The 18,494-nt window shown below is 47.7% G+C and overlaps 1 protein-coding gene across 1 annotated transcript in view; it reads right to left on the bottom strand.

The window, feature by feature from the left end:
• Window positions 1–18,494, bottom strand: part of LOC119437162 (CCN family member 2) — a 300,207-nt gene that overhangs the window by 151,624 nt on the left and 130,089 nt on the right. The window contains exon 2 of the mRNA XM_037704235.2: window positions 1,898–1,942. The gene's annotated coding sequence lies outside the window, so the exon portion shown is untranslated. The remainder of the gene's footprint in view (window positions 1–1,897; window positions 1,943–18,494) is intronic.

The following is an 18,494-nucleotide window of genomic DNA, read 5'->3' as shown; positions in this document are numbered from 1 at the left end:
ATAGGCGCTTTTGGTCGGTCGTGTTCCGGCGCTCTCGGACAGAAAGAAAAAAAAAAACGGATGTTTTCTAGGAGGAGAGCGGTTGTACCCATGTTGCAGTATATACATGCGTATAGTATACGCTCGCGCGAGTTCTGCCGAGGTAAGCCATTTTGGGCGTCTCGAGCGATGGCGTCGTCAATTCGAATGACAACAACGTGGTTGTTGCAAACGCCGAGCGCGTGCCCCCCCCCCCTCTTTGCGATCTGCCAAGTGCTCGCGTTCGCAATTGTTTTTCTTTGTTTCCGTAAACTGCCTGCTCTGCAGCGGAAAGCGGAGGTCATGCGCACCTCAGTCATCTTTCTTTCTGCTGCCAACCCGTTTCGTCTCTCTTTTTATTCTCTCGGCTTCTCCTGTTTCTCCTCCCGTCCTTATGCTGCACTCGCGCGGGTAAGCTTTCTGCTCAAAGGGTAGAAGCTCGAGGGTCGAGTTTGCGCAGCTCGCGAGGAAGTTTGTACGCGCGCTCAAAAAACAAAAACAAAGTAAACTTGAGGTTTGATTCCCCAAAACGGCAGAGCAGGTTATGAGGAACCCCGTATAATGGAGGGCTGGAGATCAACTTTAACTACCAGCTGAGGATCTTTAGCATCCACCCAAAGCACGGTACGCGAGCGTTCCTGCATTACGCCCTAATCGGAACGCGGCCACAGTGGCCAGTAATCGAACCCACGACCTTGTGCTCAGTAACAGAGGTCATACAGCCATTCCTCCATCGCGGTGGGTGCACGAGCAGTATTACTCATAGAGCGCAGTCACCAACGTCTCCGAGATTACATTTGCTCAACATTTCGCGAATGGGAACGAGTGTCGACAGTACGTGAGTTTGTTTGTGTCGCTGCGCCACAAGCGTGAAGAGGTTGCAAGAGTAAGCATCTCTAGACTAGATGGTTATGCTTGAGACAAACATTGTGATATTGTCTCACCCACCAGTATACTTTTTTTTTTCATTAGTTCAATGTTTAGTTTAAGCGTAGAGCCGACTGCCTTCGGTCACGTTTCTGCAGGGTTGTGCGTGGGTGTCACATGACTCTACTGTTATCCACCTAAGAGCTCCGTCCGACGATCAATGATTCGAAGGCACCGTAGAGACTCCGGACGTGGATCTGGAATGCCGTGGAATAAGCGCTAAGAGAAGAACGAGTAGTCACTGCAGCCCAGTGATTGTCCAGATAACTTCGTTATCTACGTATGGGCATTAATTCGAGCTAGTTGGTCTGCCATATACCGGGAGACTGAGTAGCGTCAAATGCACAAGGACGGACATAATAGCGTGGGCACAGCCTCATGTGTTGTCGTATTTATGACCACCATTGTCATTTTAGCGCTATCTGAGTTTGCTAGTTTGCTAACGAGAGCTATACTAAGATTGTATCTTAAACTGAATTTGTTTGCTCAAGCGAAAAATCATAGGCACCGAGTGTTTTCACTGAAATTGGGTGTACTAGCAGAGCGTCCTGAGTGGTAAGTGAGATTAAATTGGAGTGTGTATTCGCTAAAGCAATGAAGTGTGCTTGCTCTCGATCCGTGTGTTGCAACCTCTGTCTGCAAGCGTGAGTGGTTACAACAATACCTTATACTTGTGCGTATTGTATAACAATTATTACTTTTGGCAGATCTAGGCTCCTGTATCTTGCCGTATCAAATAACAACACTTCGTGACGTATGGCGTATTGACAATTTGAAATCTCTTAACCGAACTCCCATCAATTTCCAGCTTAAGCAAGGTCATTCACCTCTGAAACCGTGCTTCCGCTGTGGTAATGTAACTCTTTTTTCTTCTCAAGTATTTAAACAGGACTGTGACTTGCAACTTGCGCGAAACAAGTTGACATGCTGTATATAACTGTATATAACTCACCGGTTGGGTCGGAGTCCCCTTAGATCACCAGATGAACACTTCGACCTGAAGAATGAAAAAGAAAAAAAGAATGCGGAAGCCTGTAAGGTTTCTGGGTAGGCTGCCCCACAGGGGGTCAATAGACAAATAGCAAATGCGACATGCGCAGCAATAACAGTTGCTACAGGTGCTAACAAAGGTAATTGGAACACGGGAGCTGTCTTCGAGCGGCCTCTATATCAAGGCTGCCACAGGGCACTGTGATTGAACATCTATGATCGCCGGCCTGCGTGCGTGTGTAGTCCAATGTCTCGCTTCCCCTTTAGGGTGCTGGAGGGCATAGGAGTGTAGTTCGGCCACAGCTCCCATGTTCGAATTACTTTTGTTACGCGCCCAGTTATAAGCATTAGTTGCTGTAGCAGACATTTTTGGTGGCTACGCTGCCAGCTCTCCTCTGCCTTTTTTTTCTAGAAGTACGACATCTCCCGTCCTCTTTTCTAGAAGTACGACGTTTCCCGTTCCTCGAAGCGTAGTGTCGCGAGCCGCTTGCTCTCCTTATGAACCTTATATTTCCATTTAGTTCCTATGTTCCCACTGAAGATGGTAGCAGCAAGATCGAACTTCGTGCCTAGCAATGCCCCCTCCCCCCCCCCCTCCGTTCCCCTTCCCCTACAACAGAAATTCGGCAAATATTTCACTCGCTTGAATGCTGCGTGAAGGAAGGGCCAAACATTTGTTCACGTTATTGCGGCACATTTCTCACTTTTTTGTGTGGGTCTTCCCAGCTATTGCGGATTAAAAAAATTACTTTATTTTTCATGATACCTGGTCTCAGGCAGCAACGTGCAGTTATATGAAATTCTCAAAAGAGAAAGTTGGGACATCCACTTGAATGTAAAGCACGAATCTGGGGTCGAAGCACGTGCGTATTGCTCCAATAAACCTGGATTTCCTGTGGTTGTTTTGCGTGTTACAAAGTGTCCACCTTGAAACAAGGACTGCGACGCCAGCTACATCGGCGGGAATTGGCGGCGACGCGGTACACGCCTCAACGAACACATGAAGGACGTCGTGAAGGCAACGTATGACACACATGCAAAAAAAGAACTGGTCGATCATTGCTTGACGAAATGACACTTGTGTGATTTGAATAATGTGAAAACGTTGGCGCGGGACCAATGACGATGGGGCCACAGAAAATGTTTGGAATCATGGTGTATCCGCCGTGATCAGTTGGCCTCTAATTCTATAACCGTGGCCTCCTGCCAGATGTATACGACTGCTTCGTAGATAAATAGAATGTATTCGCTCTATTTTACCTTTTACGTACTGTCGCTACCTTGTAGGTGGCTAACGTCTTTTGTTATTTTGTGTGTGTGTGTGTGTGTGTGTGTGTGTGTGTGTGTGTGTGTGTGTGTGTGTGTGTGTGTGTGTGTGTGTGTGTGTGTGTGTGTGTGTGTGTGTGTGTGTGTGTGTGCGTGTGTGTGTGTGTGTGTTCAGAGCAAACAGGGCGCTCCTTGCCAACTGCGAAAACTGGGTGGTAAAGCACGCATACGTATGCAGGGGTCTGTATACGCAAATAGAGAACAGCTAAAGACCCCTTCGAATGCGGAAAGTCGCACTTATCATCTTTATTGGATCACCTTACGATGCTCGCACCACTTCTAAGAGCAGCCGGCAGTCGCGATGCTCCGTAAGCTTCTTCAGCACGCTCTTAGAAAGACTCTGTCCCGCGTCGGATAAGGTGCACAGGCGAAACCGTGAGCCCTGCCTAATAGGTGCGCTGGAATATCCTATTATCAGCGCGCCGACACCGAGCGTTTCCGGCTGCCATCGTGGGCTCGCTAGAAGGGGGCGCTCATTAGCAAGGCGCCCGAAGAGATGGCCCACCGCGAGGCACGTTTGCGAGGTTGGGATAGTGCGCGAAGCACATACACGCTTACACACACTCATGATGCGTGCCCGCTGTGAGCCGCGCAGAGTGCGTTGATGCGCTAGCACATGCGGAAGTCGGGATAACTACTGGCTGCGTGGCGGCGCACTTACCTGGCAGCCTAGGGTGCCTCGATGCCCAGCGCCGCCGTCCAGGGTGGAGACAACCCCGCTGGCGCCGCCATATTGTGTCACACGAGCTGAGACTCATCTACGCTTGCGTTCATAAAGTGTTACTCGCGGCGCGCTTCCAAGTGCTTTGCCTTGATGAGGATTTTTTTATCGGTGTCCCATCTGCATATCTTTATAACCAATAGCCGTTAACTCGTCGAAGGTCGAAGACGTAAATGTATGGCGCCGGGAACATGCCCCAAGTTGCCTAATTCAATCACATTTAATATGCCGTGTGTATGTTTAAAATACGCACTATATATTTTTTTGCGCTTTGATGCTTGGTATATAAGGTTTGCGACCCCCTGTGTGTGGAAGTTTTTCTTTTTCGCTGTTGTATTTTGGTTTACACGTCGCGCCACCTTTACCGTAGCCAGCCACTCGCGCACGGCGGTTAGTTTCCCTTGCGTTGCGCGTGCTCTTCGCGTTCGTAGCAATTATTTGACGATATCTACGCGCAATTTTTGCTTTTTTTGCCCACAAAACTGTGTGCTGACAGGATTAAGCTGGTGTAAAAATAACTGCCATGTGAAAATAAGGTTTAGTTAGTGCTGTAGAGAAACATGTAACGTAACTTGTCTGTGTCAATCTTGCGTAGTACACACAAGAAACCATACGATGCACAAAATACATTTACTTAGTAATGTCTAGTACAATCAATCATGAAAGAGATATGTACACGAAAAAATTATATGTACTGTGTGGCGCCTGAAGGTGATGTTGAAAGACGAGATAAAAAAAAATCGCAAGGTAGGCTCGACACACAATTCGGGATAGTGAGAGTTTTTTTTTAATTTATTCATTACATGGGGGGGGGGGTTCAAGTGCGTACATCAACTTTATTACACACAATATAAATCGAAAACAAGAATGCAAACAAGAAAACGCAACCGCGGGTAATATTAATCAAGATATCCAGCCAGAATACATCAGCTACCATCGAATACGTCGCATCAGCCAAACACATCGATGGCGAGTACAGAACATTTTATAAATAACCATTAGAATACTGATAACTACATTGAAAAAATAAACAACACTGCATACATATCGCGTACAAAAACCGTAAATGAAACTAAGACAGTCAAATACAGATTAGCAATGTTTTTCACTTCGAAAATATAGTCCATGATGATGTAGGGCTGTTGACTTTAACAGACGGCGCCCATCCTGTCGATTTCCCTCGTACTGGTCCTCTTCAAAGTGTTTCTAAGTACAAGTAAAGCAACAAAAGTGATTATTGGTATGAAAAGTTGCCTTGTAAATACAGTGAACCCATTACAGTGCTTAAAAATAAATTTTCGCAGAAGTAATGCTGTATTACCTCGCTTCACACGTTTCGAAGAAATGCACAGCCTACAACAGACACCATGCCAGAAAGCGCCGAAACATTTTGGTCCCATGATGCCCCTTAACTCTACTACACCTGGGCATACCGTGCACAGGCATTTAAAGACTGTCACAGTACCCACTACGATCGGGAATGAGCACGAATGACCATCGGCTTACGATCACCACGCTACAAATATGTACAAGTCTAAAAAATCAGCTATGTAACGTAACACCCTGAGGTCCGCAAGATATCTCCTGAGAAATCAGAGAAAATCACAATGTTTCGCTTACCACGTACAAAACAGCCGCTCTCCCCAGACGAAGCACTGCGTTCTTTAGTCCCAAATAACTAGTACCGAAAAAAGAAAAAAAAAGAAACAAGAGACACACGATGTGTGCTTCCCGTGAAAAGGAAAATAGGTGGCTTACGTGACGATTCGTAGCTAATGTAAGACTATTTCGCGGCTAAGCATCTTCGTCAGTCCTTAAAATAAGGGTACAGACTGCGCCCACCAAACGAAAAAAGCCTATGCGACGCGCGCTCGCAAACCATACGCTACTCAGACAGCATCGGTGCAGTACTTACTTAGTTCGTGAGCGAACGTAGGTACGTGAGCGAGGATCAGAGAATACTTTCTTATTTAAATGAAAAACACGGTGCGGTAGTCTAAACATTCTTGACACTTACCTCGCAAATGCAGGAGTTTACGTTGCCTTCCAGTGATCGCGCTTTACTTGGGCTTCCCATCTCTTCCGTCGCTCAGGGTCCCGGGGGAAGCGAAAACAACGCAGTCCTTTACGCGTCGATCCGGCGCACTTGGGAATACAACAGCCCGTCATGTCGACACGATGCACTTGATAGCTTGTCAGTCATGCGGCTGAACGCTGTCTAGCAAGTAGAAGCGTCCGCGAAGCATCCGCGCGCACTGTGCCTCGAACTCAGCACCGGCACCAAGCAATCGCAACGGCTCGCTGTGACACAATATGGCGTCGCAGCGAGAAAGCGGCGGCGCGGGGGCGGTCAAAGGTTGGCACCACCCTGAACGGCGGCGCTGGCATCGAGGCACCCTACTGGCAGCCGCGATAGGAGCGTCCTCGGTGGCCGTTAACAGAAACATCTTTTTCGCGGTGCAGCGCCATCAGAACTGCAGGCGCTGTGGTAGGTTATCTATCTGGCAGGTCAAATACACGCAAAAGCGAGCTCTACGAAGCCTCATTAATTAAACCACTGTAGCCTTGGGAAAATTTAGAGCTTGTTTCCCGTGCCAGAACGCTGATTCTACAAATAAATTAATATACGAGTTGTTGAACCAAGGGATAATTGCCCTCGGTGTTCGCAGAATACAGGACTTAAACAACTTCCTCAGATCCCTTTGAATGTACATATCAAGCAGCGCAGCTGGGGCGGCAAGTGTAAGAACAAGATCTTCATTAGCGCCAGGTTTTAGCATTTCAAAATCTAGTCCCTAGTAGGAAATGAGAGTGTGTTCTCACCGCTCAGTTTATGTTGAAGCGATACAAAGCACGAAGGTCACTTCGCTCGCTGCTGCTGTCGCGCTTCCTCACACGAGCGCTTTGATTGACCGCGAGTGTCCGCGGTCATCGAGTGTGACGTGCTCATGTCTGCCTGGGCGCGCTGTCAACATGCTTGTTAATTTAGTTAGTAAGCGAATGTTTACAAGTTTATACGGCCGATAAAACTGCTATCCTTACTTCGTACAGCTGTCTACTAATTTGTTATCGCAATCGATGCTTCTGCTTTCGGGCGAAACTGCGCCTTTTTTTTTGGTTTTGCCGAATCCTCTGCCTCGTTCTTCGTTCTTGTTTCTAACATTCAGTGATATCGCATCACATCACACCATTCGTTGCACCTACGCGAAACTGCCCGCTGCTGCTGGCGCTCAGGGGAGGCGCCCAGCTGGAGCTACAAGCACCGGTGTGCCCTTTATTAATGGATTCCAGTGCCACGCGAGAGCCTCCTCGACGGACTGCGTGGCATGGATAAAAATTTTGCATGCGAAAGCGAACTAAGCGCGACTCACATGACTCTGTCAGCAACCGCAGAGGTGCACTCTTGACTACTTTCTTTCTTGCACTATCTGCCCAGAAATATGTAGCATTTCATGGGCGGTTTTTGGCCCTTCGGGTTTTCGGGGCTGTTGTGGCACTGAACGGCAGGCTTGTGCGGACAAATGGGCTGGAGACACAGTCTCGCATCCCGTATTCCCGTACACAACACGCCTACGCGACCGCGCTCTTCACCGCGCTGTCTGCCGACTTTTTCATTGGCTACCACGAGTGGCGCTGCTCAACAGCGTCCGTAGTACCACCTAACCCAGGTTGGGAAGTCTACACAGACCAGCACTCCAGCACCGTCTACTTGGAAACCTGCCTCTCTTCAAGACAAGCTACAGCGCAGCCGCGAGTGACCGCCTCCGCGCGCTGTAGTGAGAACAGCGGTAAAAAATGTATTCGGTGATTACCTCGCTGCCGAAATCGTCACAGGCGGCGCTGTCGGCTATTCCGATGCAGCGTGCAAAAAACATCTCGTAAACGCTACACCAAGCCACAGCTGGCAAGGAACAGAGTTTTAGGTTCGGCATAGTTCATATAGGAGACAAAAGTCAAATCGAGAGGCCCAGGAGCTGGAGATGGATGTTGGATGTGCTGGACTCTTGGCACGTTCCACGAGCACCGGGTCGCAAGACACTCGTGCATGTCAAGTTTTGGCGCCATCTGTTAGGTGTCGATTCTTTGCACTGTACGTGACAAACGTAATTCGACTCGCCCAGTTCTCTATTCTTGAGCAGTTTCTTTGTACTTGTGTGTCGTGGATATTTCTACGCACCAGGACTAACGCATTTTGACTTTTCCATATCACTTCTGACAAGAACTTCTCATTAGATTATCAGATCTTTACAGTCCCCTCGAATTTGTCTGAGCGCAAGTCCAATGTATTCAAAAGTCTTTAATATTAGTTGGGTAACTGCTGCTGCTGCCTTTTATAGGACTTTGCTAACCAGCAAGAGAGAAACTTCGAACCATTATGAGCTATGTCGATGATGTCAAACTCATTCCGATGAAGCTGATAACCGATAATGGCGCTCAAGAAGGGAGGCCACAGTTACATGCGCCTCCCGTTTACGACGGGAGTCTCGATGTGCATACCCAGAGGTGGAGGACCAAAATGTCTATGACAACACAGCATCCATCAGATACAGATAGTTGATCTGTATGTAACAGTTTTACTCCTTGATAGACATGCAGAAGACGTAAATCAGCAATTTCGCTAAAATATCACGCCCTTGTTAGCCAGAAAAATGTATGTGCGCGAGAAAACAGCAACAGCCTTTACTCATCGTAGACCTTAAATGAAAATGGTCTTTTGATTGTATTTTTTCTACTGCAAGTTGTGTTCAATACACGCGGTTTTCTTTATGTTAGTCCAACTCCCCAAATAATAGTCACTCCTAGCGCCCTACTATTCCAAAGAGTGTCGGGTTTGTCGTCCAAAAAATCATTCATTGAGGGCAGGTATTGGTGGTGATTCCGTGGGAGGCAGTCGTTAAGTCTTCAGCATCAGTTTGTTGCTCGAATGAATTTGTTCTTGTTGGAGTAAAGCACACCGTGTTATGAGTTGAAGCCACTTTAAGACAATCCTATGCGCCTTTTCTTGTATAAATAACCTTGAATAAAGTTGAGGTCAGCAATTTGTGCTTCAGCAATGAGGCACGCATCTTAAACTAGCTTACGCCGTCGTCCTACAGCTGTTACTTGCTGGTTTTCTGGGCTGTCGACTTTTCATCCACCACATTTTCGTTTTTTCTACGTTCTTAAAGGTATGAAGGAAAGAACCTTTAATATCGCGCTCCCAATAGCGCAGTAATTAAGGGGAGCGCTTACTTGGAAATAATTTCTGCCTCTCAAAAGGGTGGCTCACTGCACGGCGCTACGGTACTTTGAAACGCTGATTTTGTTCTCAAAGAGCTGCTGTGCGAGATCCCCGCTAACTAGAGTCTCTTTGGCTGTAGTGCTGCGTCTAACGTCTTCGCGACTGCTAATTGCACGTTTCCACCTTTTCAACGCAAAGACCAGACGAAGCACGCCGTCTAACGCCACCATCAGGGGAAGAGGTTGTGATAAGAAGAACCCACTAGTTAGCCCGAGGGGAAATAGTGCGCACAGCTGCGTCATACCAGCGAGGTATATTTGCGATATCTGGAGAGCTGTGTTTTCTTTCAGAATAAAGAACTTGTTCGAGGTCAGCGCTATGGGCGTCCCCTTCGGTCCCTGTCTCGTGTGACGCTGTTTTAAATTCAAAAGTTGTTACTTAAGTACATTAGCTTTGCGTAGAAATCGAACTACATATAATATTTAGGTTGGATAGGATCTAGTTATCTAATTACAGCAGTGTTTTTCTCTGTTTTCGTTTTTGATTTCAGAAATAAATTTCAGGATACCGAATGCGGGAGTGCAGATCTTCAGGGCTTGCAAACAATTATAATTTTTTTCTTCTTTTTTATCTATCATCATCATCATCAGCCTATATTTACGTCCAACGCAGGACGAAGGCCTCTGCCTATGATCTCGAATTACCCCTGTCTTGCGCTAGCTGATGGTGTGTTCTTTTTAACCATACTCATCTTTTATAGAAAGGTTATGAGTGCAACGGAACGTGGCGTTTTAACGGAAGAGTTCCTAGGCGACGTGTACATATCTTGTCGCTAATAACGTTACCTTCAGAAGACTAATTAAGAAAAATATTTTAATAACTTTTTTTATTATTGCTTTAGGGGAAGTTGCCTAATGGTACATTTGGAGGCAATCACAATTTAAAGCACTTCATTTTTTTGTAATCTCGAAAATCGCCCCTAATTGGCGATATTCATAATCGAATTTCAAAGCTCAATCAAGGCAATATCGAAACCGAGAGCGTCCCGTGGCGCGTCAGACGGCAATGCCCCTGTAGAAGTGTGGGACAATATTTGAATGATGACAGTGACACGGAAAATCCTAACAAAGCACACAGCCGCACATGCTTGCCAGGCAAAGTGTGCCGTATCAGTAGCTGCCGCGAATGACCGATGCGTTCAGTTTCAAACTTCCTCGCGCTTATCGTCACGGGGCGCTTCTGTCTGATATGATAGTGGGGACCGCCTTTTCCACGCTCCCGGCACACTTGGTTCCGATATTGCCTTGATTTAGTGTTGGAATTCGATTATTAACATTTCGAATTAGTTGCGACTTTCAAGATTAGAAAAAAAAGAGGATGCATTAAAATGTGACTGTCACTAAATCTGCCAATGAATCAACTGCCCCTAATGCATTAATAAAAAGTTAATTAATAAACATTTGTTATTTAGTATTCTGAAGCTCACATTATTGGCGAGCTCACAATATGTCCATCTCGCCGAGAAACATGAAAGAAAGAAAGCGCAATGTTTCTTGCGCCTACAGCCTTCTTATAAGAACAGCCGCCGTCGTAGCATCGAATGCGTAATTAGGGTTCCCAACTACGTCCCCGAATTGAGCGGGATAGTCCCGGCTTTGTGTGAAATGTCCCGAGTCCCAGTTTGACCCAATACAGATGGCCAAATGTCCCAATATTTTTTTTCTTATACTGAATAACCATCGATAAATCTGATTTCCTTTTGATGAAGCCTGACAACTTGGTTGCACGTTCTCATTTGTCTTCTGTTGCATTGTCATAACCATTTTATTTTGTCGGGCTGCTAGTTCTGTTCTAGGCACTAAACGGTCTGAGTAACCTATATTTGTATTGGTATTAGTAGCGCAGTTACTACACCTTCTTGTTATAAATCGCGAGATGGTAGGACAAAACAAAACTTTGGTAGGAGAAACAAAATTTGTTGCACTACAGAGTGGCGGTTTCTTGCACTGACAGGGTCGGTCTTCCTGGCACTGACAGGGTCGGTTGTCACCAGCCACAACCCTGCCTCCCCCCAACCTTCACGTACCAAGTTCGTCCACTCGAAAGTTGGCAACCCTACGTGTAAAGCGGGGGACGTGGGTTCGGCTCCCAGCGGTGGCAAGTTGTCTTTTCGTCCACTTCCATTTTCCTTTACCTTGTCTTTTTGTACATTTCAATTAAAAATAACAATTGCCCTATGGACAAAAATAACAAACAATTTCCCCTTGGCTTTATTGTCTGTTTGTCGGAGTCATACCAAGACTCGGGCAATGAAGCCTGAGAAAGCATAGGGTAGGTTAATTGTTATGTTTAACTCAGATGTACAAATAATAAGGTAAATGAAGGTGGACGAAAACTTCACTTTGCCGCAGGCGGGAGTTGAACCCACATTTACCACATGACGGGCGTGTGGTGCTTTACCAATTAAGCTACCACAGCGTCTTTCTCTCGCCCACTTTTTGTGTAATTATGTTTGCGTACAATTGAGTCCTGGGGAGTATGTATGTATGTATGTATGTATGTATGTATGTATGTATGTATGTATGTACGTACGTATGTATGTAATGTATGTACCGGGGATATCGGGACATGGATGGCAGCCTTCAAACAGTGTCAGATCGCTGTGCCGTCGTAGCTGTGCGGCCACTGCAGTATAGTGGACAGCAGTGCTCATGTTGACCTGTGGTGCCAGAGCTCCACACTGGCGCCTCGTCGGCGCGATTCCAATGTCAATTTCCAGAAAAGACACGAGTGCTCATCTATCTGGTCTACTGCGGCGTATTCAACGTCGCAGCGAGTCTCAATAAAGATGTTTACTCTCTCTCTCTCTCTCTCTTTCTCCATTACAGAAACACTTGTAGAACAGACCCAATTTGTGATTTTAAGCCGCACGCATAAAAAACAGAGAGGAAGTTGAGACTTTCATTTTCCCCTCCATGCCTTTGTTTTTGCTCATTTGTTTGTTTTTACCGCCTGCCTTTAAAACCATAAACCCTTACCAACTCGCTCAGCTTTTGATCATTGCAGGTCGTGACTTTCATATAGCATGCGTTCCCGACAGATTGAAAGAAGCACATCTTTACCGAATCAGATTCAATATTACTGCTTATACTCTTGCCATTATTACACAAGTTTAAGCAGTTGGACTCATCGATGTCTACATAATGCGAACTTCCAGACAAGTTGCATAATGTCTTCGTGTCTTCCACCGTTATACGTGTCTCCGAAAGCCTATGAAGTTTTCGACACGCTTGCTGACACGAGCCGTGCTTCGAGCTGCGCAACGTGCTCGGCCGCGTGAGCTAGCGGCACCTGTGTTTTTAACTTCACGAAGCAAGGCGTTTCTGAGAGCCACCGCACTTAGTGAGATTTTATAAATTGACGTACGGCACACTGCCGGGTCGCGAAAATATTCATCTGATGCAGCACCTCTACCATTTCAGACGACGTCTCACCAAGTTGTTACTTCGTCACTGGCATAGTTCTTTCACTCGGCCATCCGGCCCGGGCACACAATTTCGCTATTCAAGCGAATGTATCACGAGAGAGGTAGAGTTTCATTTGAGAGCGACGCGCTCAAAAGTATCGATATGCATTTTCCAGAGTTGTCAAATTTACGCGTCCTAACAGCCTCAGGATGTGAAAGGGCCTTTTGTAACGAAGCAGCAGGCCCTCCGCCTTTCCCTGTTGCCATGATGGACAGTGCCCCACAACGAGGTCTCCGACTTGAAAGGCTTTAATTAGCGAGGATGGCAGGAGTTTGTTTCGTCGTTATTGCTAGACAATGGCAAGGCGAGAAAACCCACGTGCGTCCTGAAAGCTTTGTCCATGCGCACATGCTCGAGTACCGCTGAAATCTGACAATGCATTGTTTAGACTTTCTTCGTTTGGCAGGACCAGCATGCGTCCATACACCAAGGAGGGACTATCCACCGTCGAGTTGGTGGGTGAACAGCGTAGCACGAAGACTTCTTTGTCGGAAAACCAGTTCCATTTAAAGTCGCTCTCATCAATGTACGATGGCAGAAAGTCAACTAGTGTGTAATTCAATTGTTCCACGAAACCGTATGTTTGTGGATACTAGGGAACTATCGTGAATTGTCGGCAACCGAGAGTCTCCACCTTTTCTTCGAAAGGATGAAGCATGAGCTGTCAGAATTCCTCTTAGGATAATGCTATTTCAAAGACCTCTGCGCTCCACAACAAAGCCGCCGAATCCTTAGCCATGGTCTCCATGGTGGGGCAAATTCGACCCACATTGAGATATTATCAAACGCCAACAGCACGCCCCGATTGCCTCCTGAATACCGAAGGTCGAGGGAGTCAATCCCGAAAAGTTCGAATAAGTTTTTCGGTAGCGTTATGTGCTGCAAAGGAGACTGACCTATCGTATGCGGCTTTCAGTATTGATAGCACGTGCTTGAAGCCACGCATGTTGTGACTTCGCTCCTCCATGAGAATATGGGTGGCAGATGGGTGACTGAGGCAGGCTTGCATGATATCAGCCTCATTTTAAAGTTAAACGCACTTGAAATTTCCTCCGGCATTGCCAAAAGCATCTATACCATTCCAAGATCTCGCGATGCGGTTGTGGAACGAATATCTAAACAGTACGATTGAGAAGCGAATTTGTTCGCATCTCAACCGTGCAGTAAAGTCATGCCCTGAGAAGGTTGTTTCAGTAGAGAACAGTGTCTAAGTCCGGATAGGTAAGAACAGGAGGAACATTTGGCATAGTCTACTATAGAATTGGCGTCTACGTAATTCGAAGCATTCATGATCAAGTTGCAGAGAACAGTTGTATAAATAGCGTAACGATTGTGTAGCGAACGAGGCCTAGCTGTAGTATTTATATACTACAGCTATATATATAGCCTGTAGAGTAACTTTAGGCGAAATGGGTTCGCCCATCAAGAAGTGGCTGGACTCGGGCAAGAATGCTTCGCATTAAAAACCGAGTCTTTCCACTTCACCACTGGCAGACGCAACTTCCAGCAAAGAAGCCTCTGGGTTTAGGGATAGCAAGGGGAAAGTAAACATGTGTGCAATAGAGCTTAGTAAGAGGCGATTGGAGGTTTGGTGGCAGAAAAGTAGGGAGACCACAAATAACGGTGGCATAATAAAACAAAGTTACCAATAATGGTTCAAGAAGTTTGATGCTGGGAACTCTTTGTATCTGGGTGTTTTCTCAAAAATATAGGTAGGACATTAAGCAAAATAATAACAAGAGCGTGGTGGCGCAATCCACCACCCCGTTTCAAAGGGGACGCTCATAGCATCCATCCATAGCATGCATCCATCCAACACGACTGCCACTTTTACATCTTGAAAAGAGATAGCTCGGTCGTACCTGTGAATGTTCACTCAAACAATCACCGCACGAAGCCGTCTAAGGCATACTAGCTGCGCGTCATATTTCGCCAACTATCACATCACTGCTTTGCGTTACGGGTAAAACTGCAATTTTTAAACTTTCCATAGAACATGACATTCTATTTTATTTCTTAGCACTTCCTATATGTTTCAGAAAATGTGTCATTGCGCAAAGCTTTTGCGTAAATTCAACCGAACGATGCTGTAGCTGCGTTTAATTGAGTGTGCCGTATGTCTTACACAACGGCATCTCCCAAATATAAGGTGGGCAGCTTGCGCACCATTGAGATGCGAAGTGAAGGGGTTCTTGTCCGCAATTTCCAATGCCTGAGTTATTTGTTTTCTTTTCAGCTCGTCTTCATAAAGTATATTAGCCAGCCATAGTTGGTTGGCTTACCAGTCAAAGCCGTCATATACCCGCATTTCCTTTTCGTTCACAATCTCAGAGTCCACTTGTTGACACAACGGCCCAAAGCCACCATATACACTTCAGATCCTATCTGCGAAATTGAAAGGAAGTACGTCTAAAAAAATGTGACTTTGCACGTTCATGGTCGATGCTCTACGTTGTAAATTGGACCGCATTCGTTTTTGCAGCAGCCCGCCTAATCAAGCAGCAAACAAACTCGAAGCACTGCAGCGAAGAATTTCGGGAAAGGAAGCCACCATCTCTCCCCTTCAATGCAATGAGCTATTGCCTTCTCTTCGCGGAATTGTACAGCCTCCGCTCAAAAGCTTGCGCAAAACACCTCGTATCCGGCGCTACTGCATATTCAAATTTACACCACACAAAATATGTAGGCAAGGGAACAAAACTAGAGGTGCAAGACTGCAATAACGCTGAATGCGACGAAACTTTGGGCCTATTGTGCGTGCGCGTGAGTGCGCGAATTGATCAGTGGCAAAAACGCGCGCGCCGCGGTTCTTGCAACCCGTGTCTCCTTGCGTTTCGTCGTTTTGTGTTTGTTGTCCTTCTCCTTTGACGCCTCGCATTTATCTCGCAGCCAGTGACGCGCGCAGTTATATTCATCGTCGCCCTCGGCTAACGTCAATTTCCTATCGTGCCTCGAAAAATGCGTAGCACTGGATCCGTCCTGACTTCAGTATAAGCCCACTATACATCTCTATGCAAGGTATCTCAATTTTAGAAAATATTTCATATTCTTAACCTCACTAGAGGCCCGCGAAATGCACAAAATGCGAGCTACTCGCCCCCGCAGAAATCGAAAGCAGGATTAGATAAAAAAAGACAGGAAAAAAAAGACAAGAAAAGGACAAAGACACAACGTGCATGGTGCACGCAGTCACTTTTGACGTCAAAAACCGCCCATGGCCACCCATACCCCAGGGAGGCCCAGCATTCGCAGAAGCGGAATCGCACTCGCCCCGCGATTCTTTGAAGTTGCGTATAGACGGAAAGATTAGTTTTTTACGCATAAATAATGAATGAATTCTCAATACCTGTATGTCATATATGAGCGCATATGCACCGTAATACGTAAGCGGGAGGTGTTTCTCTCTTCCGTTCTATTCAATTTCGACATACTGGAAAAACTTTCCAACGCGAAATGCTCGTCATATATTATGTGAGCACTTTGCCACGAAAATTACTCAAGCTCTCAGGTATGTAATACACCAGAGATGACCCCACACATCCTCTGCGACTGCCCTGATTAACGGCACAGAACGTCAGACACGTAACGCCACATTGCATTTTTTTTATTTTTTAACGACAGACCCCCTTTCGGAGCTGAAGATGCGAGGGGTATGGAATAGCAGTCAAGCTACACTGCGAGCTATATATATATATATATATATATATATATATATATATATATATATATATATATTGTAATGAAGAGAATGACTCACGGAGGCTCCCGAGCTCGAACTGCGGGCGCGCACAGGGAGAAGACGAAGCAGAAGTAAGCCAGGCGTTCTGGCGGAAGGCCGATTGTCTGTGCTTCCATTCATTACAATGGCGCAGTCTACAATGAACCTGCCTTAAGGTGTTCCAGCCTTCAGTGTTCCTCGCACGGTGCTTCGGCGTGCCGGGTCCCTCCTTCCCAGGAACGCCGTTCACGCTTCCCCCGGTATGGAGCCCGCCACCCTACCGTCGCAGGTACCCACTGCACCGTCCGGGGACGGCGTCCAAGCCTCCTCGGCGGCTCTCGGACAGGGATGTGCTGATGCCCTCGTCCACGCCATCGCCGAGCTGACACAAGAGCTCCAGGATATGACGACCGCGTTCGCGTCCGTCGGCGGTTGCATCCTGCCGGGGAACGCCGTCCACGCTTCCCTGCCGCCGGCGTTCGTGGAAATACCAACGTTTCGCGGCTTTCCAGATGACGTCACCCTTTGGCTCCGCAACATCAATGCCTTGGGTGATCGTCATGCCTGGCCCGACCACACAAGATGGCTGGTTGCAGCACAACGACTATGCGGTGCCGCCAAGGCATGGGAAAGCTATGAAGGCATCAAGCAGCTCTCCTGGTCTGCATGGAGCGCTGCTCTGATAGCTGCTTTCGGCCCGCTTCCCTATGCCTGCGGTGAGTCCGCTCAGCACAGTTCTGCGCACGGCGCTCCGGAGAGCTACCGCTTCGATCCTGCGGCAGGTGTGCCCAGCAACGCCTCAACAGGGAGAGCCGCAGGCTGCCCCGCCGTAAGTGCCGGCTCACCGGCTGTCGTCGTCGGCTCTACCGAAGACGGTGGGACAGCGCTTCGGGCCCTCCGTCTTGGACCTGCCCTGCCTGGGAACGCCGTCCATGCTTCCCTTGGCGAAAATAACATGCCCGGCACTTCTTCGACTCCTCAGCCACCAAGGTATGCCGTCGATGCTTCCTTGGTGGTACAACCGGCTGCCACGACTACCACAACGACCGCATTATCCGTGGACACCGGCCCGGGTACCTCGGGCAGCTGGACAAGCAGCCCGGCGGAGATGAGGCACCGCGATTTCCAGCAGCCAGCGGGAATAGCTCGGCAAACCACTGCTCTTGCTGTGACCCACCGCCAGGTGGCCTCCGAGCTTACGCATTCCAGAAGAGCCGTTCAACCCATAACACCTGTTGGCGGAAGCGAAGTTCGAGTTCACGAGCGACGGCCGTCTACGCCTCTGAACATCGTGGGTCCGTCGAGCTGCGATGATGGGGAGCTACCGGTCCGCAACCGTGATCTGTCTATGGATTGCGCCGACGATAAACTTCTGGACCCGCCGGAGCCACACCTCGGGATTTCGCAGCAACCGTTGGCTGAACGTGCGACCATTCGATACGCACTGAGTGAGGTCTCACTAAAGGAAGCCCAGGCGGCTGGCATCGCTGAGACCGTAATTATCAAAGACCTCATCGTGCCACCTAAATGTCCCCATCATACGAACAAGATACCACAGACTAAAGCGCAGAAACAGCTGTTCCCTGGTTCAAGTGCGGAAAATATCGCGGGCTCTGACCAGGCATCGCTTTTGACTCCGCCTTCGGACATAGATGACTCGGCAGCAGTCGGCATATTGTGGAGCTTCGCCGATTCGAGTGCATTGGCGAGCCTTGACCCGTCACCGGCAACGTCGCGAAGAGGCACACGATGGTTAAGCACAGCATTTCGCTGTGTGCATGGCGCATCAGTGCGGCCAGCCACTGTGCCATGTGCCGTGCTTTGCCAAGTGCGACCTGAGCGCAACACTCAGTGCCGACCCCTAGAAAAGCTGGTTGCACACAGGACGGCCCTAACGATGACGACTCCCATTCCCAAGTCATGTCGATTATAGATGTACATCACCAGCACACTCTCCCAATCACCTGAGCTATCTTCGGCAGCGTGGCCGAGTGTAATGAAGAGAATGACTCACGGAGGCTCCCGCGCTCGGACTGCGGGCGCGGG

Source organism: Dermacentor silvarum, chromosome 1 (genome assembly GCF_013339745.2).
Source record: "Dermacentor silvarum isolate Dsil-2018 chromosome 1, BIME_Dsil_1.4, whole genome shotgun sequence".
Classification (NCBI taxonomy): domain Eukaryota; kingdom Metazoa; phylum Arthropoda; class Arachnida; order Ixodida; family Ixodidae; genus Dermacentor; species Dermacentor silvarum.
The sequence above is the reverse complement of the archived record's forward strand: the minus strand, read 5'-3'. Positions and strand labels throughout refer to the sequence as shown.